Here is a 27,409-nt window from a genome sequence, read left to right as displayed (position 1 = left end):
GAAGAATCAAGAGGCAGAGCTGCCCTGCTGGGGGCTGGGCCTGGGAGGGGGATGTGAGGCTCATAGGCGGCGGTGCTTCAGCTCTGCCTAGGGTGGAGAGAGCAGGATCAGTCCTGGTTTGGAGCTGGGGGTGCAGCAGGGAACAAGAGGCGTAGATGGGTCCCCACCCGCCCCCGCGAGAGCTCAGTCCACGGGAGGGACAGAGGACAAACAAGAAAATGGGCCAACAGAGGACGCCACGTGTCAGGGTCTCCCGAAGAGAAGACATTTCTGCTGAGACCCGAGAAGGAGCCACCTCCCAGAGGAAACCCCCAGTGTAGGGACAGCCAAGTGGGAGGGTGGTAGGAGGGGGAGAGCGTCTTGAGTCTGTGAAGGGCCTGAGGAGCCTAGCGGGGCTGGCAAGGACACCCCACACCTCAGGGGCTGCTTGGGCAGAAGCCTGGGCCCCCATCTCAGTGGCTGCCCTCCTGAGGCAGTATCCGGACGCAGCTGAACACTCTAACTGGACAGGCAGGGCTGGACCAGTCTGGGGAGCCGTGGGTCTGGAACATTCCTCCCAGAAGGCGGCTCCTCCATCATCATCACCTTCTTCACGGCACCGGGCACTTACTGAATGGCCCGGCTGCCAAAGGCTGTCTGTGTGCCTAACTCCACTTTCCCTCCCAGCCATCGGGTAGTGGGAGATGGCCTGAGGGAGCTGAAGGGCCTCCCTGGCACTGACACGCACTCACCACTCCTAGGGGTCCTCCTTTGGGGGTCAAGCTCTGGGGTGCTGCCTTCAGCCTTGCCCAGGGCAAGGGCCCCGCCCATTGTCACCCTGGCCCCCAGCAGGAGCCCACCACCTTGCCATTTGTGGGTCACCACCTCCCTGGTTCCAGCAGGTGACCAGTCACCAGAGCTCTGTGCCCAGGAGGACTGCATGGCCCAGACCCCCTACCTGAGGCTCCCCTCCACCTGTAATGGTGTAAGCCACCCCCCACCACCACCACCAGGGCAGCTCTCTGTGAGGCCAGACGACAGGGAGGTGAGGCGAAACCACGTTTCACAAAGCCCTGGATTCCTGAAAGGCCGCAGGAACCCCAGAGTCCCTTCCCCACCGACACTAGTGGGCATAGATCACCCTGGATGGGGGCCAGTGGTGGAATCTCAGAACCCTGAAGGTTCAGGGTCTGGTGCTCTAAGAAGTCAGGAACCCTCTCTGGCGAGGCCTGGACTTCAGGAGGCTCCGGGGGGGCAGGCAGTCCACCAGGGAACCTGGCTAGTGCCTGTGTTGCCCTCCGTGGGCGGATTATCTCTTCCCTGGCCCCGCTGCCCCCGAACTCTGAGCTGAGCAAGGCAGGGTCCCACGCCAACTGCACCCACCACCCAGGGGGTTCTGCATACTTGCTGTCAGCCTGACCCTGGCCTCCAGCCAGGTGGGCCCAGCTGTATGGCCTAGAGATGCCAAACGCCCCCACCCACAGCTGCCCCGGTCAGCCTGTCCACATGGGTGAATGAGGAGGGCGTGCCAAAGGCCGGACCCACAGCAGCCCTCTGGCAGGGTGCTAACTGCCTCGGCCCCCTTCTCTAATTCCAGCCCCATGTTGGCCCCCTTCGTTGTTACAGATAAGGAAACAGTTCAGGGGATCTGAGTGGCCCGCCTGGATCATCTTGTAAGTGGTGCCTGACCCAATCCTAGGGCCTCCTGCTCCTCCCGCTCCACCCTGCCTCTTCCATGCCTGGACCTCCGCAGGCCCTCCTTCCCCTCACCTGACCTAGTACCTGCCCTGGGTCCCTGCAGTAGCACCCCACAGCGTCCCCTCCCAGCTGCAGCAGCCCTGTGTCTGGCCTTCAGGACTTGACCGTCTCATGAGCCCCCCAGGCCGACAACCGGTGGCAGTCACGTGGCTACACAGGCAGCCTGGCCTGGCACCCGCTCTGGCCTTTCACCGGCTGGATTCCTGGGCCCCACCTCTACCTGGCTGAGTCACCTCACCTCCCAGGGGCTGCGGTCTCCTTGGTCTCCTCATCTGTCCCAGGTAGAAACAGGGAACACGGCGAGGGCAGCCCCATCCTGCAGAAGCTGCTCCCCGAGGCCTGGTGCTGGGAATGTGGGTGTGCGTGTGCATGCAGTTTCCAAGTGAGGGGCCTGAAGCCGGATGCTGGTGATGTGGGTGTGCGCGCGTGTGCAGTTTCCAGGTGAGGGTCCCGGGGGCAGGCGCCTGTGATGTGGGTGTGTGCACACCTGCAGTCTCCAGGTGAGGGGCCAAGTGGCAGGTGCTGGTGATGTGGGTGTGCGTGTCCTCGCAGTTTCTGCCTCAGGGGCCTGTCAGTGCCTGGCGCTCGGTAAACCATGTGCCCTTCTCCTCTTGGGGCCTCTTCCCTCACTGGGTGGGAGGTCACCCTGAACTGTTCCCGGACTCCCAAAGGGACCAAGAGGCATTTTTGGTGGGTTGCGGATGGGAAACGGAGGAGCGCGGTACCGGCGGAAAAAGGTGGGACAGAACGGGACCCGGTGTCTCACACAAACTGGGGGCTTGGCGGGCCGCGAGAGGAGCCTGAAACCTGACTGCCCCTCAGAGACCCTGCGCTGTTCACTGCAAGTGGGCTCCATACTCAACAGCCCGGGAAAGGGGGGACGTTGGGGGGGGAAGGGTTTTCTGCAGTGGTGGGAGCAGAGGCTGCAGTCTGGGTGGCTGGCCACAGATGAGAAACTGGGGGCCCGGAAGAGACCACCCCCTCCCCAAGCAGTTACTGCACTGCCTGGCTCCATGCCCCAGTCCACCACAAGCAACGAACACATTCATTCCTTGTGGTGAGGATTACCCTCTCTGAGCATCTTCTTTAGAGGGTGAAGACATAAATCAGACTCTGGCAGAGAAGGGGAACGGGGGGGCAGAACTTCCAGCATCTGTACTGCTGGGTTGGGGGATGCATGTGGGGTCTCTGGGGGACTCCTCTCTCACATTCAGCTTAGCCCTTGCCTCCCCTGGGGAGCTACCCTCCACCCCAGCCTGGATAGAAACATCCCAGTGGCCAGTCAGCCTGCCCTACAGGCTGTGAGCCCCTGGGTCCTGTTCCTGGTACAGGACAATGAAAGTCAGCGCTAATGCCTAAGTGTCTGCATCGTTCTGCTGAAGGCCCAGGGGGCAGGGATCAAAGGACTTCCTAAGGGCATGGGGGGATCTCCCGCCCCCCCTCATCTCTGCAGGGGTGCACACTGGAGTCTATGGCTGGGAGGGGGACAGGGCTGGGTGAAGGAAGGAGAAAGAGGAGGGCAGGGTCCAGCCAGGTGGGGCCAAGGAAGCAGGAGGGGCAGCAGGAGCCCGTGACCATCAACCAGGCAGATTATTAATCTTAACAGTGCAGCCAATGGAGAGGAAAGAGAAAAACCTAGCTTCTTCTAACTCATAAAATATGCCACCAGTCCTTCCACAAAATTAACTGACCCAGACCCCATACAGGCTTATCGCTCACACACCACCCCCCATGGAGCCCCCTGCAGCTCCCCAGAAATTCCTGTACTTCCAAACCCAAATAAACCATCGGTCCCACTCCCAACAGGAGCAGAGCAGGAAGTGAGAGGAGACAAGCCCAGGGGGCGGGGCAGAGTAGCCCCGCCCAGCGGCAGCTGTCACAGCTGTGGAATGGAGCACCTTGAGGAAAGCAAGGCCTGCGGCTGGACTGAGGGCTTTCTGGGTCACTTCCTATCCCTGGGCTTCAGAGTCCCCATCTGCACTTCGGGACCATCCCAGCCCCTCACCCCATGAGGACTGAACAGGGTCGCATCCAAGAAGCCTCGACACAGACCACTCCTGAGCTAAAAAGTTCATCCCCTGCTGCTCCAGAAGGCCTCGCCACGTGCCTGGCGGGGGCAGCGCAGGGCCTGTCCGCGCCTCCTTCCAAATCGCTCCCAGGACCCTACCGCACGCCGCCGCCTCCTCCTCCTCCCCACTGGCCTCTTTCCTGCTTTTTTTCCTCTTTCTGTCTTGACATTCTTCCTTTCTGAACAAGGGGCACTACCTTTTCCTTTGGCATTAGGCCCTGCAAATTCTGTCACTACAAAGTCCCCATTCAAGCCACATGACCCCCGACCCCCCACCCCCAGCTCAACAGCCTCCCACAAGACCCTACGCGCACCCCAATCCACCCCCCAGTCTGGCTCAGAATGAAACCCAAACTCCTCTCTGGGCCCAAAGGCCCTGCCACTCTGGTCCCTGGATCTTTGCTGCCCTCACCTCCCTCATCCACTAGGCTCTGGCCACAGTGCCCACCTTTCATCCTCAGGGCCTGTCTTGTCTGTCTGGAATGCGGCTGCCTGCTCAGAGGGGCTTTCCTGCCCCGGCGGCTAGAGCAGCTGTCCCTTCCCCGGGTCATCTGCTCCCCCACAACCACGGCGGAAGCTAGCTGTCTCCTTGTTTACACGTTAGTGGTCTGTCTCCCCCACCCACACCGCAGCGCTCAGAACGTCAGCACAGGACAGCAGGGTCACACTGAGCCTCAGTCACCCGTCTCCGCGGCTCCCCACCCGCCAGGACAAAGCCTGACCCAGAGCAGGCGCTCCAGAAACCGCTGTGCGTGACGACCGAACTCTCAAGGCAAGTGATGACAGACTCTGAGCGACAAGTATCATCTAGTTTGGGAGGCCTGGGGCAGCAGGTCAGGCCAGTGCATACCCAGACCTAGCGGGGTGCTCCTTCCTGCTCCCAGGCAGAGAAAGCACCCCTCTCTTCATGCCCTACCTCGCTCCTCAGCCCTGCTGAGGCAGTGCCAGCCCCACCCACCAGGCTCCCCCAGCCTCCAGGGGGACAATGTACAAAGGGCACTTCAGTGCGCAGCTTCAGCTCGGTCTCCAGCCCCTCCAGCCCCGAGGCCCGCGGGTGGGGGAAGGGAGGGGAGGATGCGCCCCCTATGCCTTGCCTGTCTTCATGCCGCCTTCTCTGCACGGGCCGGGAGGGCCACAGATTCAAGCCACAGTGTAGACAGGCTCTGTTCCATGAGCTGCACCTTGGGGGGTGTGGGGAGGATGCCCCTGCACAGCGGGGGAGGGGTGCCCACGCAGAGGTCAGTCCGTGCACCCAGGCAGGAGTGGCGGTGCTCCCAGGGGGGCCTCCCCCTGGGTACAGGGCACAGGTGAGGGATGCGAAGCTAGGGTGCCGTGGGGTTAAAGGACAGAGAGAAGAAGATCCCTTAGAATCGGGGCCCGGCTGAGGGCAGGGGGCAGCAGCCTGGGCTTAGAGCTGGCTCCCATCCTGCCTGGGACCCCTGGGTGCAAAACCAGGCACAAAGAACTCACTCAAACAGTTGTCCCAACAACTGGAGCTGATCACCTGTGACCTGAGCATGGCACCCAGGGACGCCGGGATGACTTACGGCATTCCCAACATTCCTCCTCCTAGGCCTCGACACGATGGGACTGTCCACCCAGCTGCCCAGCCCAGGAGCCCAGGAGCCATCCTCCATCCTCCCCCTTGCGGACTCCACAAGTCCATAACCAGGCACATCTATTCCATGCCCCAGCATTCTCCATCCCACCTGTCCCCTGGTGCCACTGTCCCACGCTGGCTGCACCACGGCCAGCACTCACCTGCACGAGAGCAGCGGCCTTCCCAGGGGGCCCCCGGCCTGGTCCCCATGAACCAAGCAAAAGCCACATCCAATGTTGCCCCCTCCCAGCTAGGAACTCCTACGCTCCGGATAAAGTCCAGATCCTGTAGGAGGCTCCAAGGAGTTCCTGGGTAATCTTTCACTTTCTGTCTCCAGGTGGGTTCTATGGAGCTGCACTTCCCCCAGAGGCCCCTGGCCTGCCCCCCAGGGCTCCTCACCCCACACTGGGCGGGGCAGCCGGGCTCCCCTGGGGCCCCAGCTCCCCGCCTGATGCAAAGGAGGTGCGACCTTGGCTTGCTATATGAATACATGACCCTCCCCCGAAACCCACACACCGCACCTGCAGTAGGTGCTACTGGGCTCTGAGCCCTGGGCTGGGGCTTGGAAAAGTCCAGATCAGCCTGGGCACGGCATACCCAGATGTGGCTCATCTACATGAATGGGACAGGGTCCCCTGCCACAGGAGGGCGGTGGAGGAAAAGGGGGACACGGGAAAGGACCCCAGAGCAACACCATGGCTGACAGGCCAGAGGAGACAAAGGAAGGAAGAAGGTGAAAAACGAAGTGATCGCGGTTCACCCTGGGGTGCTTAGCACCTAGCGCCCTGCCTCGCATGCAGTAGGGGCTCGACGAGCTGCTGCGGATTGGAAGAACGGGTTGGAACCCCAGCTCTGCCCCCCACAGCTCTGGGACCCTACTGGCACAGAGGCACGAAAGGGGAGGCTGGTCACACCCGCCTGCAGGGTCCTTGCAGGGATCAGGGGAGGTGACGGCAGCTGCTCCTGGCCCAGGGCCCACAGCTCCAGCGCTCGGGAACCCGAGCAATCCAAGCCCTCTCCTGCGGTAGTGGCGGGCCAGGAGCAGGTGCACAGCTGGTTCACTCTGCCGTTTTGGACACCTGGGGAGCCCCCTGGGGAGCCCCCGTGAAACTGGAACAATAAGCCTTTTCTCTTTTTCCTCCCCAATTAATCTCAGCCCATCCCTGCCTAGGAGGGGCCATAGCTCCCTCGGGTCAGGGCCTGACCGTATCCACCGGGGACACTCAGGAGGCCCCCACCAAATGGCAGGGGACACCATGCAGGGCTGCAGGCACCAGGCATCTGCTCCTTAATACGGAGCCACCAATCTGTTCTTGGTCCTTTAATCACTCGGTCCTTCCCACCTGCTAGATCCAGAGACCATCCCAAGAAAGGCAGCAAGTTCCCAAAGGTCCCACTGAGTGTGGGGAAGGAGAAGGAGCAACGGCCATGAGCAGACCATCGCCATAAGGGACAGGTGATTCCAGGAGGCGGGTGGCCAGGGTCCTGGCCTCAGCCACACCATGCCACGAACCGCCCAGGAGAGCCTGCACACCAAGAGCAGCACCCCCTTCCCAAGTGACGTGTTCCATCTCGTCTCACTGTCACACAGTCATCTCACAGATGGGGAAACTGAGGCTTGGAGAAGAGACAGGACTTGCCCGAGGTCAGGCAGCAGCAAGCTGTGGGGAGGACCTGGCTCAGCAGAGTCCATGAGCATGTGCACCGACGCTCCCCCAGGCTCCAGAACCTCCCGATCCCTGGACCACCTCAGTTTCCCCACTGACCACTGGGGGACTGGATCCTCCAGCTGCTGGCTGACATCCGTGGGTAGGGCCGCATTCTAGGTCTGCTGCTCTGAGTTCCGTGACCCAGCTTCTCTGGGCTGAATCGAGGGGTGCTACTTTCTCGATGCTATGTTCTAGGGTCTGGTCCCCAGGTTCTCCTTCAGAAAGTTCTGCAGCCCAGGTCCTCCTGCCTGTCAGCGGGCTCTGTCTTTTATCTTCTAGTCAATGTGCTTCCTTTCCAGGGCCCTGTATTCCCTCCCAACCACACTGCAGGAGGACTCACAGCCCCGGAGCATGTGCTCCAGCTCTGTTGCCCCTTAGGCCTGCTTTAGAGCCATGAGAGCAGCAAGGAGGGCCAGCACGGTGTTCCCAGGCCCAGGATCCCAGGGCTGCGGGGATCGGAGTGCACGCCCGCAGCCGGGCAGGAATGCCCTTCCCCATTGGGCCTTCCCATTCTCCAGGACGAAGCTTCCGACCATCCCTAGTGCTGGCCTGGGCCCTCACCAGTCCGCACTGCAACGGCCCCCAAGATGGCACTTCCCAAGGACAGAGACTTTGGGTCACATTTCTTTGGGGTCAGGGCCTGGAACCTCCTTAGCGGGTCTAATTCATTGCTGAATGAATTAGCAGGGCGGCCCGGATGAGAGGTCATAAACGAGGGAGATGCTCTTACTGTGGGGAGGGGCAGGGGATGTGCACAAAACCCACGCACAAGACACACACACACACACAGTCACACCCCGAAGTCTGCAGATCCGTGCCCCCGGCACCTAGCCTGAGCCGGGGCACTTGCTGGACAGCAGCCGAACGAATGAATGAGAGCTCTGTACCGAGCACAGGAGCAGGGGGGCCTGGGGGAGACCGAGACTGCATCCTCACCCAGGATCAGGGCTAGGCTGTGAGGACAAATACCATTTCCACTAAGCAGAACTTGACTGTGTTGCAGGAGAACCCCTGGAAAGGCACTTCGGGGCAGGAGACAGTAAGGACGCCGGTCAACGGTTGTCAACACCCCCACTGGGCACCTGGGACGGAGGTGACACAAACAGCCTCAGGGCCATCTCTGGCTGGGAGAGGCAGATGGCAGCACCTGGGTGGGGGCGGTGGTGAGCAGGCTTTCCCGATGGAGGTGGGAAGGCCAGGACCCTGAGGCACCGCAGGAAGGTCAGAGGTTTGAACGGGATTTTCGGGGTGCCACATGCCAGCAGCCCCATGCCAGGACTCTCACTGACCCCATTTGCAAGGATGAGAGAAACACAAGCTGTCAGCCACAGATGCACCTGTTCCGGGGATGGGCCTGGGGCCAGGCAGCTCCCACTGGTCCTCCTGGAAGCCACCCACGGGTAGTGACCCCACAGTCAAACAAATGGGGAACTGGGCTGTTCTCAGGGCACCTTTTCTTAGACCGCTCTCCTTTAGATTATAGCTGCATTTCTTTCTGATGATAAAGCTGTTGCACGCGTCCTAGAGAATTGGAAAATCACAGCGAAAGCAACAGGACGCTATAAGCCACTGTCCCACCATCCCCTGAGCTATCCCCTTGGCCTAAGTTCTCCCAGACTTTTTTTTCCTGCACATCTTTTTGCTGGAATGAACCATCCATGTGGATTTCCCGCCAGCTTTTAGACACCAAGCATTTTCTCTAAGGAGCTTTGCCCTCCACATGGGAGGGCCGAGTGCAGACCTGAGCCCTGGGGACTGTGCTCTCCTGGGCTTCTTCCCAGCAGTCCCCCCGCAAGACCTGACCTGGAACCTGTAGAGAGACGCTGCAGCTTGGGAAAGGAGAGGGGGAGGAGTGCAGCCACATAGCCCGGGGCTCTCCTCCTTCGAGCCACAAAGTGACTCTTAGTCGCTTTGTGGTACTCCAGGTCAGCCCCCAAGCACCTCAGGGCCTCCAATGTTCCCTCTGTGAAATGGGCGTGTTTGGCTGGCTACATGGCCTCAAGGTTCCCCAGCCTGGTCCCCTGTCTGGGCTGAATTGACAGTCCCCTGAGCTCTGCACCTTCTTTCTCTGTCTACTCCATGGGCGTCTCCGATGAGGCCCTGCACTGGAACCAGGCCCCTGGCAGACCTGCCCAGCCCTCGGGCTTCTCGGCATCCCCTGGAGCAGACAGAGGGAAGTCCTGGCAGGGAGGATCAGCCTTGGCCTTGAGGTGGGGGGGTCAAGCAGGGCTTCCTGGTGTGGCAGGGAGTTAATCTCAAGGATGAGCCAGCACCTGCCAGGAGAGGGCGGGAGGGCCCTTCCGGAGGGACAGCGTCTGCAAAGGCCATGAAAGCCAGCACCTGGATTTCCAGTCTCCATGTGTGGGCCAGTGCCTGGAGACGGAGGCACTACAGATTCCATTACCTGCCCCCCAGCGGCAGGTACAGGGCCACTGCCCATACCCAGGCGTGGCTCCAAACATTTCTGAAAGCAGTGACATGCCAGGGCCCCAGTGGCTGCCCTCGACACCCCTGTGAGGGGTTTGCCCGCGGGCCCTTTGGGGCCAGTTCCTCCTGCACAGCCAGACTCCACCTGCCCGGCTCCCAGACCTCCCACCCCTGGTGGAACCTCAACATTCTGCTCTTCACCTTGGGTGTGGCAGGTGTGACCTTGAGCCAGTCAACCACGCTCTGTGGGTCTCGGCTCAAAGAATGAAGCCCGTGGTGGGCTGTTCCAAGGACCAGATGGGACCAAAGGCTTGGCTCCGCCTCCTCTCACCAAAAGGGCTCCTGAGCACCTACTCTGTGCCAGAGCCCCCAACTCGCCTCTTTGTTTCTCTCTGCCGCTGGCCGGGAGCAGGGCTCTCTTCCCACCACTACCCCTTAAAGACGCAGAAGGCCCCTCGGGGGCAGGTTTTCTGACTCCCGGATATGGGCACAGTTGAAAACCTAGCGCTAAGCCTCCGACTCCTGCTGGAACCAACTGGGATGACGTGCTGGGTGCTTTGGGCAGTACAGAGAGCGGCACAGTCACTGCTTCTTCCGGCCAAGGGCCAAGGCTCCAGACGGCAGAACCACCTCCCAGCCATGAGCCCAGCAAGCTGCCCGCCCTGTCTAGGCCTCAGTTTCCCTAGAATGCAATGAGGATTACTTGAGCCCCACGGCCCATGGCTCCTGTGATAACTGCAATGAAATCACGCAAGAAAGCACCAGCATCTCGCTCCCGTTCGAGCCGTCAATGAGCCCCAAACCCCAACCACTCACAATCACAGCCCAAGGAGATAGTTGGGAAGGCGCACCCGCCCTCAGTCTTTCTCCCAAACCCACCAATCTGTGCAGCTTCCGGAAGGGGCCTGCAGCCACCTCTCTCACTATCACCATTCAACAAATACTTAAGAAATATGTATCAAATGCCTTTTCCGTGTCAGGCAAGGGGCCAGCCCCCAGCGACACAGCTGCCTGTGCAGCCCAAGCCCAGCTCTGCCCAGCCATCGGCAGCCCTCCCTGTTCCCCCTCCCCTGGCCACCATCACTCACCCACCATGATTCACCCAGGCTGTGTGCCAGGCCCGGGGTAGCCAGAGTGGGGCCATGAGTGATTTGTCCAGGGTGTTAAGCAAGCTACGTGGGGTCCACGGCCAGCTGGGACCCGTTTCCAGAAGGAAACAGCAGCAGTAGGTGTCTGGAAAAAAGGGTGTGTGGGGGGGGTCAGTGTGGTGGGTGCAGAGTTGGGTCAGGGTAGAAGGGAGCAGAGGTAGAGAACACAGGTCGGGGGGCGGGGCAGGGTCACAGGATCCAGGTTGAGGCCCAGGGGGTCTAGGCTAGAAGTCACTGCAGAAGCCATTCTCAGAGGAGTGACTTAGGGGCCTAGACTCGGAGCCCCATCAGGGGCTGGGGTCCTACAGGCTGGATACGATCCCAGCCCTGCCCTGGCCTGGCCCTGAGCCCCGGGCCCCAGGCACCCTCAAACTGCCAAATGGGGATAATAATAGTACCTACTTCGAGGGAAGTTAGGAGGCGTCGCTGGGATAATGCAAAGGGCTTGGCCCCATGCCCAGCACATAGTAAGTGCTCGAGAAATAGCAGCAAATGATCATGACTCAGAGGTCAAGGTGGGGTGGAACAGGCTGGGAAGTCATCCATCATGGGTCTCTGTCAACCAGAATCCTGGAGCCTGCCTCTGGAGGCCCTCCCTTGCTCAAACCCCCATCTGTGCTGCTCCTTCTGGGAAGTTCCCAGCCTGCCCGGAGAGGGCAGCTGGAAGGCAGACCCGGAGGCGGCCCCGGTGGCAGCAGGGCTCTGGCCTCCTGTCCTGGCCCTCACCCTGGCCCTCCCTGGGGATTCCTACTTCAGTGGGAACCATAGTCTTGAGCCAAATAAGTTCTAAATTTGTAAAACAACGGAGTGATGAGGTCCGTGAATGATTCCCATTGCTCCAGTTTTATTTGTACAGAAAAGATGAAAATAAAATGAGCCCACAGGGTACTTTCCACTTGAGGCGGTGTAAGAAAAAGTATTTTGGGACCCTGTTCACTTCCTGGATTCCCGGCAGGGCCATGGGGCCCCCATGTGCCCCTGTTCTAGACCACAGCAGGATGGTCCGCTAGCCTTCCACCGCGCCTACTTCCGGCCCCACCCAGGGCCTCACTTCCCCTTCCAAGTGGTGAGGATAAGGAGGTCCCTGGGACCATCCCTCTGTGGTCTGAGACTGCCCTCCTGAGGGCTGGTCTCCCCTAATGGGGACGATGAAGGAAGGAAGGATGGGGAGAAGAACAGGGGCACTCCCTGGGGCTGACAATCACTAATTCACTTAATCATTCATTCATTCGAGCTCCTATACAACGCGGAATTCACAGCCTAGCCCGACACGAAATAGCACACACATGAGCAAGACAGATGTGGTTCTCCGCCAGCCCGCAGCAAGGAGTTTCCCTGCACAACGGATGCTCAGCTCGGATGGAGAGGATGGATCATCCCTAACAAGACCCTGTGCCTCAGTTTCCCCATCGGCAAAGGGGATGATCACGGTACCTCCGTCATGGGCTGCAGTAAAGATGCAATAAATGAGAGGTACTGGTATTCTGATGGGCAGGCAGCGTGCCTGAGAGGGGCTGTAAGGCTGGGTGTGACGGCAGAAGGGGAAGAAGAGACTGATCTGGGGAGGGCTGACACCACAGAGGAGGCTTTTGAAGGGTGACAGTGTTTCAGGGGACACTGGAAGAGGTGGGCGGAACAGACATTCAGGCAGAGGAAAAAGCATAAGCAAGGGAATAGAACTGGACATTTGTGGCCTATCTGGACCACATCTCAGAGCTTGGCCAGGCTGAAACTTGGGATCTAGCTGGGTCATTCTGTGCAGACAGCCCAAACCAGGCCAAGGTCAAGGGAAGGCTAGAGAAGGAGTGAGACAGGGTCAGAGGAATGGAGGCTCCCAGGAAGGGAGGTGCCAGCCCACCCTCGATCCCCCTGCCCTGCATCTCACTTATTTGAACTTACTGGCTCAGAGGGATCTCTGCTCCTGCCTCATCCTATCCAACGTCCTCCTCTCCTCCCAGCTAAATTATGGCCCAGCAGCTCCCCAAGTCTACCTGACCAACAGTCTCCTCATTCAACTGCCATTTATTAAGCACCCACTGAATGCCTGGGTGCTGAAGCTGACATGTACCAGCACCCACTGTGACATGAGTAAGCTTTTTTTTTTTTTTTAAGATTTTATTTATTTATTTGACAGAGAGAGGTCACAAGCAGGCAGAGGCAGGCAGAGAGAGGAGGAAGCAGGCTCCCTGCTGAGCAGAGAGCCAGATGCGGGGCTCGATCCCAGGACTCTGAGATCATGACCTGAGCCGAAGGCAGCGGCTTAACCCACTGAGCCACCCAGGTGCCCCATGAGTAAGCTTTTGGTACAGCTTCAAAGTGGCCTTGCTGGAAGACAGACACCACAGAAACTTGCCATCAGTGTTCATCAAGGACCTTCTTCTCCCAGAGACTCGCTGCCAGCACACCACTGTCCCCTGGCCCCAGCAATGGACAAGGAAAGGCAGGCCTCTGCCTACACGGACTCACAGAGAGCAAAGGAAGACAACAGCGATACAGACCCCTGATCTAGTAGTGAGGCAGGCTGCGTCGTCTCCAAGGAGGCAGGGGTGAACCAGGAGACTTATTCTGAAAGAGGGGGCATGAATGCTCACTAGAAACAGAACCAAGCAGTTCAAACAGCAATACTACGCATCATTCCCATTTTTTTTTTATTTTTTTTTTAAAGATTTTATTTATTTATTTGACAGAAAGAGATCACAAGTAGGCAGAGAGGCAGGCAGAGAGAGGGGAGGAAGCAGGCTCCCCACTGAGCAGAGAGCCCGACGTGGGGCTCGATCCCAGGACCCTGAGATCATGACCTGAGCCGAAGGCAGAGGCTTTAACCCACTGAGCCACCCAGGCGCCCCGCATCATTCCCATTTTAGAGGCAAGGAAACTGAGGCCCAGAGAGGCCAAGTTCACTAGTCCCCAGTTGCCCAGTAAGAAGCGACAGAGTTGAGATTTGAACCTGGACCACTGGATCTGAAATCCATGCTTTTAACTGCTGCACCTGACCGTCCCCGGTGCAGTTACTGTCATCCTCCCTCTGCCCCTAAGCAGCCAGCACGGGGCTAGGCAAGATCATGGACGCCCAAGAATATTTGCTGCTCAACTAGAGTCCATTCTCCTGGGGCTAAGGTCTCCACCTGGCTGCCCACGACAGTGCCCCTCACAGGAGGTCACTGTGTTTGCTGGTCTCAATGTCTAGAGAACCTTCTAGAAGGGAGCCCTGGTCCCCCGTGCAAGGCTAGAGCCGGCTAGCAGAAGGGTTGCAGCACAGAGAACAAAGAGGCTCTGGCCTTGGGGAACACAGCAGGGTCTGCTGGATGCCATGGCTAAGGTGCCCGTGGGGACAAACAGGCTGTCAATGCAGACCACCCCGCCCCAACCACTGCCCACTGCTCCTTTCTTCTCCCAGAGTAACGTGAGGACCTGGACATTAACTCCCCCAGCTCTTGGCTTTCCCCAGTCACCTCCAGCCCCACATGAGCCTCATAACACAGGGATGAGGTGAGCCAGTGAAGGGAGCCTGGCCCACCAGGTGACATCAGTGTTCCAGGTAATCGTCCTGACACAGCAGACAGAGATTTCCTGACTATTTCTCAGGTACCGGGCACCCTAAACCCGTCATCTCATCCAGACCTCTCCGAGACCCTGTGGCAGACTCTCCCCATTTCACAGTTATGGAAACTGAGCCTCAGAAAGCAGACTTGCTCGTGGTGGTGCAGCCACCACAGTTAAGAGGGATCCCAGATGTGGGTCAGGCAGCCCTGACTGCAACAGGGGCACAGGGCAGACTCCAGAGGGGTGCCCAGCCAGATGGCAGCACTCCCAGCCCCAGCCGGTCCCCACCATCCTCAGGAGCTAGTACCAGCTCCCTGGGAGGGCCCGAAGTCTCACCCCCCACCTGGGTCTCCTTCCTGGCCCTGCTTGACCCGAAGCCCCCTCCAGCCCCTTCCAACTCTCCACAAATACCAGGCACTCACAGCTCAGAGCCTGCTTCTGCCATTCCCTCTACCTCAAGTGCCCTTCCCTCCTCTCCTGAGCAAGCCAACTCTTCCAGCAAGTTCTCTTTCCTCCTTGGGCTCGCAGCACCTCTTTCAAACTTTCAGAGGATGCTGTGCCTCTCTCCTTAGCCCTCGGAGACCCCCCTGCCTGGGTCTTTAGTAACTGCTCTGGGAGATGGGGCACCGGGATCCCACAACTCCCCATCCGCAGCTCTGGATGGGGGTCCCAGGAGCTAGGAGGAGTATCATCGGGATGGGGGCAGTGCCAGTGCTGGGGGGCCACGGAAGGGTCTCTCTAGGGTAGTATTCCCGCCCACATCCCTTCTAGGGAGTCTTCCAGAGCTGGGAGAGTCACCTGACCTCAGGCCACCAGGGCTGGCCGAGACCCATCTCTGATTCTCTGCTTCTCATTGCACCCTGGCTCCGGCACCGCCATTCCCACTTACACCCAAGCGCGCTCCCCTCCCCACCCCCGGTTCCAGAACTCACTATTTGCAGATATTTATAGCGCCCTCCCCCAGCCAGGTTCCCTCCCCCGCCCTGGGCAGTGCCGTGCAAAGAGCGGGAGCCCCCCCCGCCGCCCGACAAAAGAACCGGGGGTGCTCTCCCCACTCCGCCTGGTCGCCACGAGCAGCCACAGTCCCAGCCCCCGCACCCGCCCTGCTCCGGGACCGCGCCTCGGCCTCCGCCGCCGCAGCCCGGGGTCTGGGGGTGGGGGAGGCGGACGCTGAGGCCTCCCGCCCCCAGCCCCGAGTGGCGCCGGAGGTTTGGTGGGGGGGGGGCACGGCGCACAAAGCGCTGCTCGAGCCCCGCGCCTCGGGGACGCCCCCCGCCCAGGCCGGGGGAGGGGATCAGAGAGATGAGGCTTTGCCCTCCGGGGCCGGGGAAAGCTCCGCGGAGCAGCCGGGTTGGGGGAGGGGGAGCCGGAGCCTAGTAGCCTGCCCGGCATCCCGCCCCCTATCTCGGGCCCCCCCACAGCTCCCCGGCCCGTTGCTCCCGCCCCCGCCCCTAGGGTCACGCTCAGGGAAGGGGCCGTGGGAGCCGTGACCGGGGGTTGCCGCGAGCGCGGAGGCGGTGGCGCGGAGATGGAGGCGGGGGGCCGGGAGTGCGGGGATGGCGGGGCTGCGGCGCGGGTCCCCGGGACGCCAGGGTCAACTCACCCATCGCCCGCTGGGTCTCAGCAGCGGCGGCAGCAGCGGCGGCGGCGGCTCCGCGGCCCCCGGGGCCCCCGGCGGGGAGATGCTGGCGTCCGCCGCAGCCTCTCGCCCCATCCCGGGCTCCGGCGGCGGCTGCGGCGGGCGCCCGGCATCGCGGGCGTCGCGGCCGTCGCGGCCCCAGCCCGGCCCCGATCCCCGCCCCCCGCCCCCCGCCCCCACCTCCACCCTGTCCCGCGGGCCCGGCGCGGCCGCCTGGCTGCACCCCGGGGCCGCGGCTGGGGGCCGGCGAGCGGACGGGCGCGGGGGAGGGCCCCCCGGGAGGCGCGCGGGTAGGGGGTGCGGAGGCGAGGCCCGAGAGCGGCGCTCAGAGGTGCCGGCTCCCGCCAGGCTCGGCGGCTCCGGCCCCCGCCCCGCCCCCACCGGAGCCCCCTCCCCTCCGCCTCCGGCCGCGCTCCGCTCGCCTCGCCCGGCTGGGCCCGGGCGCCTCGGGCCGCAGTCTCCCGCCGCCGCCTCTCCGCGCCTCCCGCGCGTGCGATCAAGTGTGTGTGTGTGTGTGTGTGTGTGTGTGTGTGTGTGTGCGCGCGCGCGCGCCCCTGCCTGTGACCGTGCGTGCGCCGGCCCACGGCCCGGTGCGTCCTGGGCGGTTGTGTGTGCGATGGGAGGCGGGGCGGGTCAGAGAGCGTGTCTGTCTCGTGTGCGCACGGGTCTGCGTGTCCGGTTCTGTGCGTGCACGGATGTGTGCGTCTGTGTTTTGCGGTGCGCATATGGGACTGGGTGACCTACAGTTCCCGGGAGTGCCTGGGCGTGCACATCTGCGTTACGGTGTGCGCGTGGATCGGTGGCCGTGCCTCCATGGACCTGGACCGTGATTGTGTGCACAGATCTGTGACCGTGCGGAGGGGCCTCTAGAGCCCGTGTGCGGGCATGACTCCGGGGAGCTCTGCTTATGTGTACACCCATCTCGGATGGGCTGCAGAGGCCTGGTCTTCCGTTGTGGTGCGTACACAGCGTTAGGCCTTAGACCGAGTCTACACAGGTCTGTGTGTCTGCCTGGGTGGCCCGTGTATACCGACCAGGGGTCCACGGGCCTTTGTCTGCCTGCATCCTTCCGACCCTCTCCTGGACTGGTACCTGTACACGTATGCCAGAGCCACGGAGCGAGCGCTCTCCCCAGGCCCGGCTCCGTGACTCGACCCCTGGGGCTCCTGGGCGCAGGCCTCCCCTCCCCCACACAATTAAGCAGGCACTCAAGGCCCCAAGGTCCGCGCCCTGCCTACCTCTTGAGCCTCCTCTCCTGCCATCAGGCCACCAGCGGCTCTCCGAGTGCCCACCACTTTATACCCTGGCTCCTCATGGTCCTGCTTTGGGCTTCGAGGTGGCCTTCACGTGCTTCCCGCCCTTCTGGCAGTTCCTTCCGCTCCGGGACTCCTGGGTGAGGCGGTCGCTTCCGCCCCGTGCGCGGGGTACCCTGGGTATACAGCGAGCTCGGCTCTAAACTACAGACGAAGGTGCGTGGGAAGGGCAGAAAACACCTCAAGGCTAGGTCCCCGCAGATGACCTCAACAGGGGAGGGGGAGGTGTCCCACTGGCCTTTGCTAGGCCTTTGGATGGGCCTCTGGCTGGGCTTCTGGCTCCAGAATTCCCCTGCCCACCTTCATCTATCTTTGAAAAGCAGTTAGTGACCCTTCTCCAACGTTGATCTGAGCTGGTCACTCCCCCTCCCCACTCCTCAGTAGCTCCCACTTGCCCTCAGCTTAAGCTCAGTGACTATGCAGAGCAGGAGGCCCTGGTGGCTTGGCTCTGTCTCTTCTCCAGCCTCATCCGCACCCCTCCTGTCCATGGAGACTCCCTCTAAGCCAAGAGTAGGCAAATTATTTTGCGTAAGGCCCAGCTAGTCAGTATTTTAGGCTTTGCTGCCTGTAGGGTTTACGTCTCAACTACTCAATTCTGCCACTGTAGTATAAAATCAGCCACAGACAATATGCGAAGGAACGAGCATGGCTGTGTTCCGATAAAACTTTATTTATGGACACTAAAGTGTGAATTTTATGTAATTTTCCTGTGCGTGGAACCTTATTCTTCTTTCGTTTTTTTTACCTAATCATCTGAAAATGTAAAAATCATTCCCAGCTGGCATCACTCTAAGCACATCCCTGAACCCTCTGTAACATCCTTATGACTCACTCGCTTCAGGTATCCTGTCATTCCCTGCAAATCCCACCTATTCTACCCCAAAATGTCAGCATGCTCTTCCTTACCTGCTCCTCCAGCTGACTCTCTGCCCTTCTCTAACCACTATAGAAAAGGTTCCCAGGGGAACCTTCACTACAGCTCACACAGGCTCACCTCCGTCTCTCCTGCCTCTCCCTGTGCCTCTGCCTGGGGACTCCTGTCATCTGGAAAGGGCCATCTCAGAGACAGAGACATTTTCCTTGCCCCTGCCCCGGGAGAATCAGCTCTTCCTCCCCTGGCCTCTCCTGCAGCAACCTGGGCATCCCTTGGCCCATGAGAGAGGCACTGTTTCAGGTCTGGCTTGCTCTGGGCATTTTGGAAACCTCAAAGCTGGCCCATTAGCGCCACACTGGGAATGAAGTATCATATCCTTTTACATTCACAGCTCCCATCCAGGAGTGCCCAAGGTAACAAGACTGGGAGGCTCCAGAGCCTGGACTCAAACCCGGGTTTGCGGGACTCTCTCATTCACTCTCCACGCTGGGGTGCTCACAGGGAGCAGCCAATAGCATTAATCTCTCACCAAGTGTGTACTCTTTCTCCCCATGACAAGCTCTGGCTCCCAAACTAGGAGCCAAGAAGGTCCAGACCAAGGCCTGAGCCACAAATACGCCTTTTCATCCCTTGAAATTTTTTTTTTTTAAAGATTTTATTTATTTATTTGACAGAGAGAAATCACAAGCAGGCAGAGAGGCAGGCAGAGAGAGAGGAGGAAGCAGGCTCCCCGCCGAGCAGAAAGCCCGATGCGGGGCTCGAACCCAAGACCTGGGATCATGACCCGAGCCGAAGGCAGCGGCCCAACCCACTGAGCCACCCAGGCGCCCCTCATCCCTTGAAATTTTTTAATTGATTTGGGTGGACAGATAATAGCTGCACACAGCACAAATTTGAAAATTATTGAAAGACGTCCAGGGGGAAGGAAGCTCCCAGCCCCAGCCCTTGACACCCACTTTCCTTCATGATATTTTTTTTTGTGGGGAGGGGGAAGCAGTTCATTTGATGTGAAGCCACTTTGTTGTGATCTAAAAACCAATCCATTACATTTATAGCTTGTCCCCCTTTTGGTTTTTTTAAAATAAGGTGTGAAACCAATGTTTTCTCCTGTCCTTGAGCCTCCAGGCCCTGCAAGGTAAGGATCCATGGGGAGGGTCCCACTGTTCGGGACGGGGGGTGGGGGGGTGGGTGGGGACTGGGTTCAGGAACTGGAGAGATCTGGTTTGGGTCTGGGTCTTCACGCAAGTGACTCGCCTCTCAGTTTAGACATCTATGAAATGGGGATAAGGAAGCCTCCCTCCTCAAGCGCCTGAAATGGGTCCTTGTACATAAGATTCCCGCCTCAGGGCGTGCCACTGTCTTAGCTGGTACAGTGACTGCCAAGCCACAGTCGCCTGAGCACCCTTAACCGGGTCTAGGAGAGACACCCAAGAAATATTTGCTGGGAAAAAAAAATGATTAATGCCATCAGTGTGCATATTACCTGCCATTAAAAAAGGTAATGATTGGGACTCCTGGGTGGCTCAGTGGGGTAAAGACTCTACCTTCAGCTCAGGTCATGATCTCAGGGTCCTGGGATTGAGCCCCACATTGGGCTCTCTGCTCAGCAGGGAGCCTGCTTCCTCCTCTCTCTCTGCCTGCCTCTCTGCCTACTTGTCATCTCTGTCTCTCAAATAAATAAATAAAATCTTTAAAAAAAAAAAAAAAAGGTAATGATTGTTCGTTCTGATCCACTGTGCTCCATCCTCCCCCCACCGCTCCGTCTTTGTTCTCCTGACCTTTCTAGATTCCAGGCTTCTGGTGAGGTCACAAGGGAGTCAGCCTCGGTGGGGCCATACCAAAGTCAGCCTCCGCCTGGCCTGCCGGACGCACTCTGACAGTCTCAAAGAGTGGTGGGGGCTGTGTGTGGCCAGCCTGCCCTCCCAGCCCCACAGAGATAACTAGTGACTTGTGTAATCACATACAGCAGCCGCAGGCAGAGCCGGTGCACCAGGCCCCACCTCTCTACCCTCCCAACGCGGGGAGCCCACGTCTGAGAGAGCTGGCCAGGAGGGGAGACAAAGCCTCGGTTTCTTCTCCCGCATTTAAAGGTCTGGGACACAGTGATGCTCAAGCTGGTGGAGAAGCTGAACACTGGTGTGACTGACTACCCCAGCTCCCCTGGGTGTCCCGGTCACTTCAAAGCCCTAAGCCTCGGTTTCCTCCTCTGTAAAATGGGAATAATCACCGCCCAACATCATACGGGTATCAGTGAAATCTGGACCTTTCCAACCTCTCCCTCCTGATTCACTTCTTGTCCTACCTCTAAGCCATCAGAGAGGATGTTGGGGAGGACGGGGGTGAGGGGGCTTGGTAGGTGGCCTTCCTTCCCCACCCCCCTCCTCTAGGGCCTGACCAGGAAGCTATGCAAACTGGGAAGCTGAAAGCAGCCCAGCCCAGATACAAGATTAGCCAGCCCAAGGCGGTGTCACCTTACACCTTGGGCAGCCCTCGTTCACCTGGAGCCGATTTGGCTCTGTGAACAATTGCTAGGTCTGTTATCCCTTCCCGAAGCAGCTGCCTGGCTCTTGGGAGCCACATTCCTCCCTCCCTGGGTCATCTCCCTCCTGGCCCTGGGTCCCCGAGGTGAGGAGTCCCTGACCCCTGCCCAGGGTCAAGCTCCAGCCCTGCCAAGGCTCCTGGCAGGCGGGGAGCACGGCGGTGCCGCGGGCGTTGTGAACTGGCTCCAAGCCTTTGGCGTCTTCATCTGCAGAATGGGCTCGAGGATGGCCTGAGCGCAGATGGGCCCCAGCAGGGCTAGTCAATAAACGAGGTTCCCTTCCTTCTCTCTCCCCTGCCAGACGAAGTCACCAGAGGGAGGGCAGCCTTGTCCTGCCCTCCCCCACCTGCACTCCCTCCATTCATTCAGGAATGAGCCTTTCCCAGAAGCACAGCAAAGGTAGCCCTCGGAAACGCTGCTTCTATAACCTTTCTCAGCCCCGCACCCCGGCACATCTTAGTCTTTCTGGCAAATCGTCTACTCATTCTTCAAGACCCAACCCAGGTGTGCCCTTCCCCCAGAGACCACTATGACTTCTGGTTCCCAGAGGGCTTGTTCATGCCTCATTGGGAGAGTTCCCATGTCAAGGCCTTTGCTGCTGCTGGACTGTACCTGCAGTGCCCTTCCCAGCCTGCCAGCCCATCTCTAAGCACTCATTCCACCCATCCCAGCCTCCAGGGCAAACCCCATCTCATCCTGTGCCAAAGTACTTCCAGAAAGGCCCCACAGGGTGGCCAGGACACCAGATAGGAAGTGCTTAGGATCCCAGCCTCCAGGCCCAGCCTCTTTGACTCAAGGATGAGATGGGGTTTGCCCTGACACCCTGCTCAGTGCTGGGAGACAGAGGACTCTAAGGCAGGGGTCGCCAATGGCTCCAGGTTTGTCTGGTTTGGGTCCCGCTGCCTGGCTGACCTTGGACAAGTCTCTCTACAAGCCTGTTTCCACACGTGTTAAGTAGAAGGGACGGATTAGACAGGGGACCAGGAATCTCCGGACATTCCCTGTCGCGTGGCATGTGCGTGCATGAGCATGTGGGCGTATACATGCACACACATAAACATGGGTGTTAGTCTAGGCACACTTGGATGTGACTGTGCACTTGCTTGTGTGAACGTGTGTGTGTGTGTGTGTGTGCACATGCACACACACATGCATGGGTCTCTGGGAGAGGGTCTGTGCCTGTTACTAGATTCTCAAAGGGTTCGGGACCAGGGTAAAGGACTTCCAGGCCCTCCCCCACAATTCCTTGGTGTTCCTCCCTCAGTGGGGACTCCGGTCAGCCCTCCAGGGCTCAGGCCTCTGTCTCTGCAGTAGCTTCCCCACGCTGTTCCTGTTTCTGCCCCTTCCCACAGAGCCTTTGGTGTGACTCCAGAAGGCCCAAGTCAGATCACCTCCCTCCTTGGCTCAGATCATGCTGTGGCTCCCATCTCAGCCCAAATGAGGTCAGAGTGCCTTGGGGGGTCTCAAGTCCCTGCCTGGTCTAGATTGGTTCCTCCCTCGCCCCGTGCTTCCACACTGTCCCCGTGCTCGTCACCTGCCATGCGCTGGCTGTTTCCTCCATCCAGACCTCTCTTCCCCCTCAGGTACCCATGCGGCTCCTCCTCTTTCCAGTCTCAGTGCAAGTGCAGCCCCCCCACCCCCGAGCACCCCTTAGGGTGCAGCTCCCCGATCACTTTGTCTGCTCTTTCTCCATAGCACTTTTTTTTTTTAATTTATTTATTTGACAGAGAGAGATCACAAGTAGACGGAGAGGCAGGCAGAGAGAGAGAGAGGGAAGCAGGCTCCCTGCTGAGCAGAGAGCCCGATTCGGGACTCGATCCCAGGACCCTGAGATCATGACCTGAGCCGAAGGCAGCGGCTTAACCCACTGAGCCACCCAGGCGCCCCTCCATAGCACTTTTGACATCTAGCCCACAGGTAACTTCCTCTGCTTCTTACTCTTTTGCTTGTCTCCCCAGCATAACCCCAACTAGGACAGGATTCTGTCTGCCCTGCCCCCGCTCCTCTCAGCCCAGCACACACTACGCGGCCAGTAAATACTGTTGCGTAAGCCTCAGGCCGCCTCCTTCCCTGGCCCTCCTGCGTGGTGCCTACTATGGGAGGCCTGAGGGGTGGCGGGAACTCAGAGGGTGCAGCACCGGCCTTCCAGGTAGGAGGGACCTTGAGACTGAAACAGTCCTGGTAGGGCTGGGACCACTACGTGGTTGCGTATGGTTGTGACCCAGGCCGCCAAGCTGCCCTAGGTCCCCTGAGCCGCATACCCAGCTGGGCCCTGACAACCACTCCTAGAAACTCGGGAGGCTGCTCTGTCAGCAAGCCCTCCTCCTTCCCCGGGCAGCCCCCACCAGCCCCACGCGCTGGATCCCCATGTGAGGAACCAGAAGAGCCCGCCTGATGGCTGAGAGGCAGAGCCAGGACCTGGACCCCAGAGCTGGCGTTGGGGGCATCAGGTGCCAGATGTCCTCCCTGTCTTCTCCCTCCTGACAGCCAACCCGAGAGAGAGAGAGAGAGAGAGAGAGAGAGAGAGGAAGGCAGGATCATGGTGGGGCGGGCTACAGCCACTCATTGACTGGGAGCCTCCTGTGTGCCAAGCCCTGGGCTCCAGGTGGAGCGGAGAGGAACCAGACTCTCCCCTGGCCCCCAGGGGAATCCAGACCAGCGGAGGAGCCAGAAAGACAGCAGCGAGGTGGCCACGGTCCACCTCGGGGCTGGGAGGGTGGAGGCAGCCTCAGTCGGACCCCAGAGGTTGGGGCAGATTTGGAAACAGAGCAAAAGGAGGGAAAGGGCATGCAGACTAAGGATGGATGGGGAAGGGACTAATCATAGCTAGGAAGTAAGGACAGGCCGATGGGGGGCGGGTGTGGAGGGAGTAATTCAGCCTCAGGACCCCCACAAGCTCCAAGGACACCACAGGTGCCGAGGGAGGGATTGGCAGTGATACCCACTGCCGCCTCCGGCCAGCCCACAAGAGTGGCCCGCTGGAGGGAGGCTCAGGGGCTGGGTTGCACCAGTGGTAACACCAGGGGAAAGAAGTAGACGCACACACACCCGTAGGCGTGTGCACACACCCGACACACGCGTGGAGCAGGCCCCTTTCTGCTGGCGAGAGAACCCACTGGGAGACTCCCTCCCCTTGGGTCCCACACATGCACGTGGAGCCTGGTACACAGACCCACAGACACCGTGTGCACACGCAAAACATGCCTCTACACCCATGAGCTCCACTGGGCGCTCCCCACAGACTCATAGGACATTCCACAGAGACACAGCAGGGAGGGCAGGGCAAAGCACGGCGCCCCCAGAAACCCGGCCTGCCTCCCAGCGCCCCCACTTCACACAGTCAGCACCTGCCTTGGCGAAGGGGCCTTGGAATGCCTTCAACAGAGGTGGGACAGGAGCGGAGCGAGGCTGAGTCCCGGCCTGTCCATCCTCCTGCTGCGTTGGCTCTGGGGGCCCTTCAGCGAGGTTCCAGCCCCAGCCAAGTCCTTGCCCGCACTAGGCGTTCTGGGGGATCAGCAGGTTCTCTCGTCCTGGAATCGGAATAACAGCGTGCTGCTGGGCGCCTCGGTCAGGGGCCCGGCTGTGCAGCCAAGCAGGGCTGCTGGGCGGGACTGCTGGAGGAGAGCGGTTCAGCCACCAAATGCAGGGACTGTCAAGGCCTGGGGTGTTGGACTTGCTTGGAAGGGCCTGATTGAGCCTCACGCCGGAGACCTGGGCGGGGCCCCAAAGGCATCTCCTGCTGCGCCCAGCCAGAGGTGCTCACACCTGCGGTGGGGCACTCCCTCCACCACCGCCGCTGCCCCAGGTCATGCGACACCTTCGGCCGCAAGAGAGCTGCCTCCCACCACCTGGAAGGGGGCAGAGCAAACCAGTCTCTTCATCAGCACCCCCGGGGCCTGCGGAAGTTTGGGGAGAGCCACTCCACCCCTTCTCCCAGGTTCTTTAGCAACTCCTCCTGTGACAGATGTTCCAGAACTTTCTACACCAGCCGCACTCCATTTTGCCCCCGTCTGTCCCTCGCAGCGACCTGACTAGCACAGACACAGAAGGCTTCTCCTGGGCCCCTGATGGCCTATCTCCCAGGTTCTGCAAGCAGCTTTGTGGCTGGACTTCGGGCCGCTGCTGCTTGCTGCTTGGAGAGACTCAGGTCCTCCAGAAAGTCTGGCCTACAGGAAGCTCAGCCATGTTGGGGTCCATAAGACCGTGGCTTGGAACATGGAGGAAGACGGCAGGGCTTGAGTTCCACTATTGTTGCTGCTTTGGGTCATTTTCATCTCTTCGCGCCTCCATTTCTCCTTTAGTACCAGGGCAATGCAAAGTGTGTCTACCGTGTGGGATTATTGTCAGGAATGAGTAAGTTCAGACTGTCCAGCGCTTAGGACATAGTGAGCTCCATTGTTACCACATACCACTGCGGCTGCGCCTCATAAATGGTCGGTGCTCCGAAACTGGCTCACAGCGCACCCTCCCCCCGGACTTCTTCAGGAACCTTCTAGATGGAAGGGGTCTTTGAAGGCCATGGAGTTTCAGCCTAGTCCATTGCACCAGTGAGAAAATGGATGAGAGAGTGGCTAGGGCCTGCCCAGGGCCATAAGAAGCTAGCTGCTTTGCCCAAGACCCCACAACCATGGCCTTCAACCGTGGCAGTGCCCGTGGCCCAAGGCACTGGGCCATCCTTCAGGATGTTTGACCCCTGCCTCTAGCCGGGACTGGGGCCACAGAGGTAGGGGGCTCCATGATGTGAAGACATCCTGCCAGGGCTGGGGTCTGTGCAGAAGAGACACCCTGCTTCTGGTACCTTCTCTGGAGGGCAGAGCCACCTGGCCTCAGCTACGCATCTTCAGTGATCCAGACTTTGTGGGGCCTGCTGGCTTTATACCTTCTGGGGGGCTGTTGGTGGCACGGGCAGGCTGTCAAGACAGCTGGGGTGGGAGTCAGGGGCCAGGGTTCTAGAACAGTCCACACCCCTTGGCTCAATGAGTCACTTGTACAATGAGGGGCTTGGCCTTGGGAATTCCTCAAAGTAGATGGGCACCTCTCTTCAGGTCACAAAGCCAATTCTCTGAACTTGTCCCCACAAGGCACGCCACTCCTGGCAGGGGAGAAGTTAACCCAGGCCAGGGAAGGGGGTTGTCTGGTGGGGGATGGCAGAGGGCATGCAGCAGGTCAGGATGGGGACCAAGGGTCTGACTGTCCCTTGGCCTTAAGCCTGCCAGTGAAGACATGTGCCCCACACTGGCCCCTTTCATCCCTTCTGCCCCAGGGTGGCCTGTCCTGGCAGAGCAGGGGTGGGGAAGGCCAGAGCCCAGGGACCGAGGCCAGGGCTCAGTGTCCATGGGAGGGAATGCCAGGGGCCAGGCTGTCTTGATGCCCACCAGGATTCCCAGCACCCCTGCCCTGCCCATGCCCCGCCCCCGGGAGCTATCGGGCCACCTCCAGGCCTGCCAGACACCCACCAAGGCTGCTGACACTCCCTGGGACTTGAAGTTCCCCTGGGGTACAAGAAGCAATCAGGATCCCTTGTGCCTTTCCAGAGGGAAAATACAACAGTGCAGCCGCTGTGGGAAACAGTACAGCAGTTCCTCAAGAAGACGCAGACTTCTCATATGATTCAGCAATTCCACTCCCGGGTACATACACCCCGAAACTGAAAGCAGTATTGAACAAATACTGATGCACGCATGTTCATAGCATCTTTATTCACAATAGCCAAAGGGGGAAGCAGCGTAAGGGTCCAGTGATGGATGAATGGTCTGTATGTACATCGGAATATTACTCAGCCTTCATGAGGGAGGAAATGCTGGCGCGTGGGGCCATACGGGCAAACTTGGAAGACACGATACAAAGCGCAGGGAGCCAGTCACAAAAGGACAAATGCTGCATGACTCCTCTTACACAAGGTACCTAGAGGAGTCAAGTTCACAGAGACAGGAAGAGCGGCGATGGCCGGAGAATGGGGAATTACGGTGTATTTTTTTTTTAAACATTAAAAAAATTTTTTGTTTGTTTGTTTATTTGACAGACAGAGATCACAAGTAGGCAGAGAGGCAGGCAGAGAGGAGGAAGCAGGCTCCCCGCTAAGCAGAGAGCTCCATGTGATGCAGGGTTCGATCCCCAGGACCCTGAGATAATGACCTGAGCTGAAGGCAGAGGCTTTAACCCACTGAGCCACCCAGGCGCCCCAGGAATTACGGTTTAAATAGGGTGTCCTTTCAGGAGTGTCTGGGTGGCTCCGTCGGTTGAGGGTCCAACTCTTGATTTCAGCTCAAGCCATGATCTCGAGATGTGCGATCAAGTCCCACATGGGGATCCGCGCTCAGCAGGGAGTCTGCTTCTCTCTCCCTCTGCCCCTCCCCTCATGCCCCTGCTCCGTTTCTCTCTCTAACATAAATAAATAAATAAACAAAATCTTAAAAGAAAAAAATAAAGGGTATAGTTTCATTTGGGGAAGACTCTGGAGAGGGATGGGTGGCAAAGGCAGCCCAACAGGACGAAGGCACAGCATGCCACAGACCTGGGCAGGGTCAGGTTCGTGTGATGTGCATTTCACCTTAATGATTAGGAAAAGGAATTAGGAGGTTGGCAGCAGGCAAGGGGGTGGGCAGAGCATGGGCTCTGGAATGGTGATTTACTCTGTGACCCCGGGCAAGTCCCTTGACTTCTCTGTGCCTTCATATCCTTAGCTGTTGAGTGAATAAGAGAGGGGTGCACACCCTGGCCCCCCGGTTGTCAGGAGGGTTGGATGAGCAGCTGGATGAAAGCACTTAGAGCACGGCCCATGCAGAGTGGTCGTGCCTGCCTTTTTCTTTTCC

The 27,409-nt window shown here is 59.5% G+C and overlaps 1 protein-coding gene across 7 annotated transcripts in view; it reads right to left on the bottom strand.

The window, feature by feature from the left end:
* The window catches only part of MGAT3 (beta-1,4-mannosyl-glycoprotein 4-beta-N-acetylglucosaminyltransferase), a 66,364-nt gene extending 40,497 nt beyond the window's left edge, over window positions 1-25,867 (bottom strand). For 2 of the 7 annotated variants that reach the window (XR_007129301.1, XM_047740213.1), the window contains exon 1: window positions 5,567-5,932. The gene's annotated coding sequence lies outside the window, so the exon portion shown is untranslated. Of the gene's footprint in view, window positions 1-5,566; window positions 5,933-15,835; window positions 15,969-17,109; window positions 17,235-23,944 lie in introns of those variants that run through there. The other 5 variants (XM_047740218.1, XM_047740216.1, XM_047740215.1 and 2 more) reach the window with 5 other exon arrangements.
* Between the last annotated feature and the right edge of the window lie 1,542 nt (window positions 25,868-27,409).

The sequence above is a fragment of the Lutra lutra genome, chromosome 8, assembly GCF_902655055.1.
Source record: "Lutra lutra chromosome 8, mLutLut1.2, whole genome shotgun sequence".
Taxonomy (NCBI): domain Eukaryota; kingdom Metazoa; phylum Chordata; class Mammalia; order Carnivora; family Mustelidae; genus Lutra; species Lutra lutra.
The sequence above is the reverse complement of the archived record's forward strand: the minus strand, read 5'-3'. Positions and strand labels throughout refer to the sequence as shown.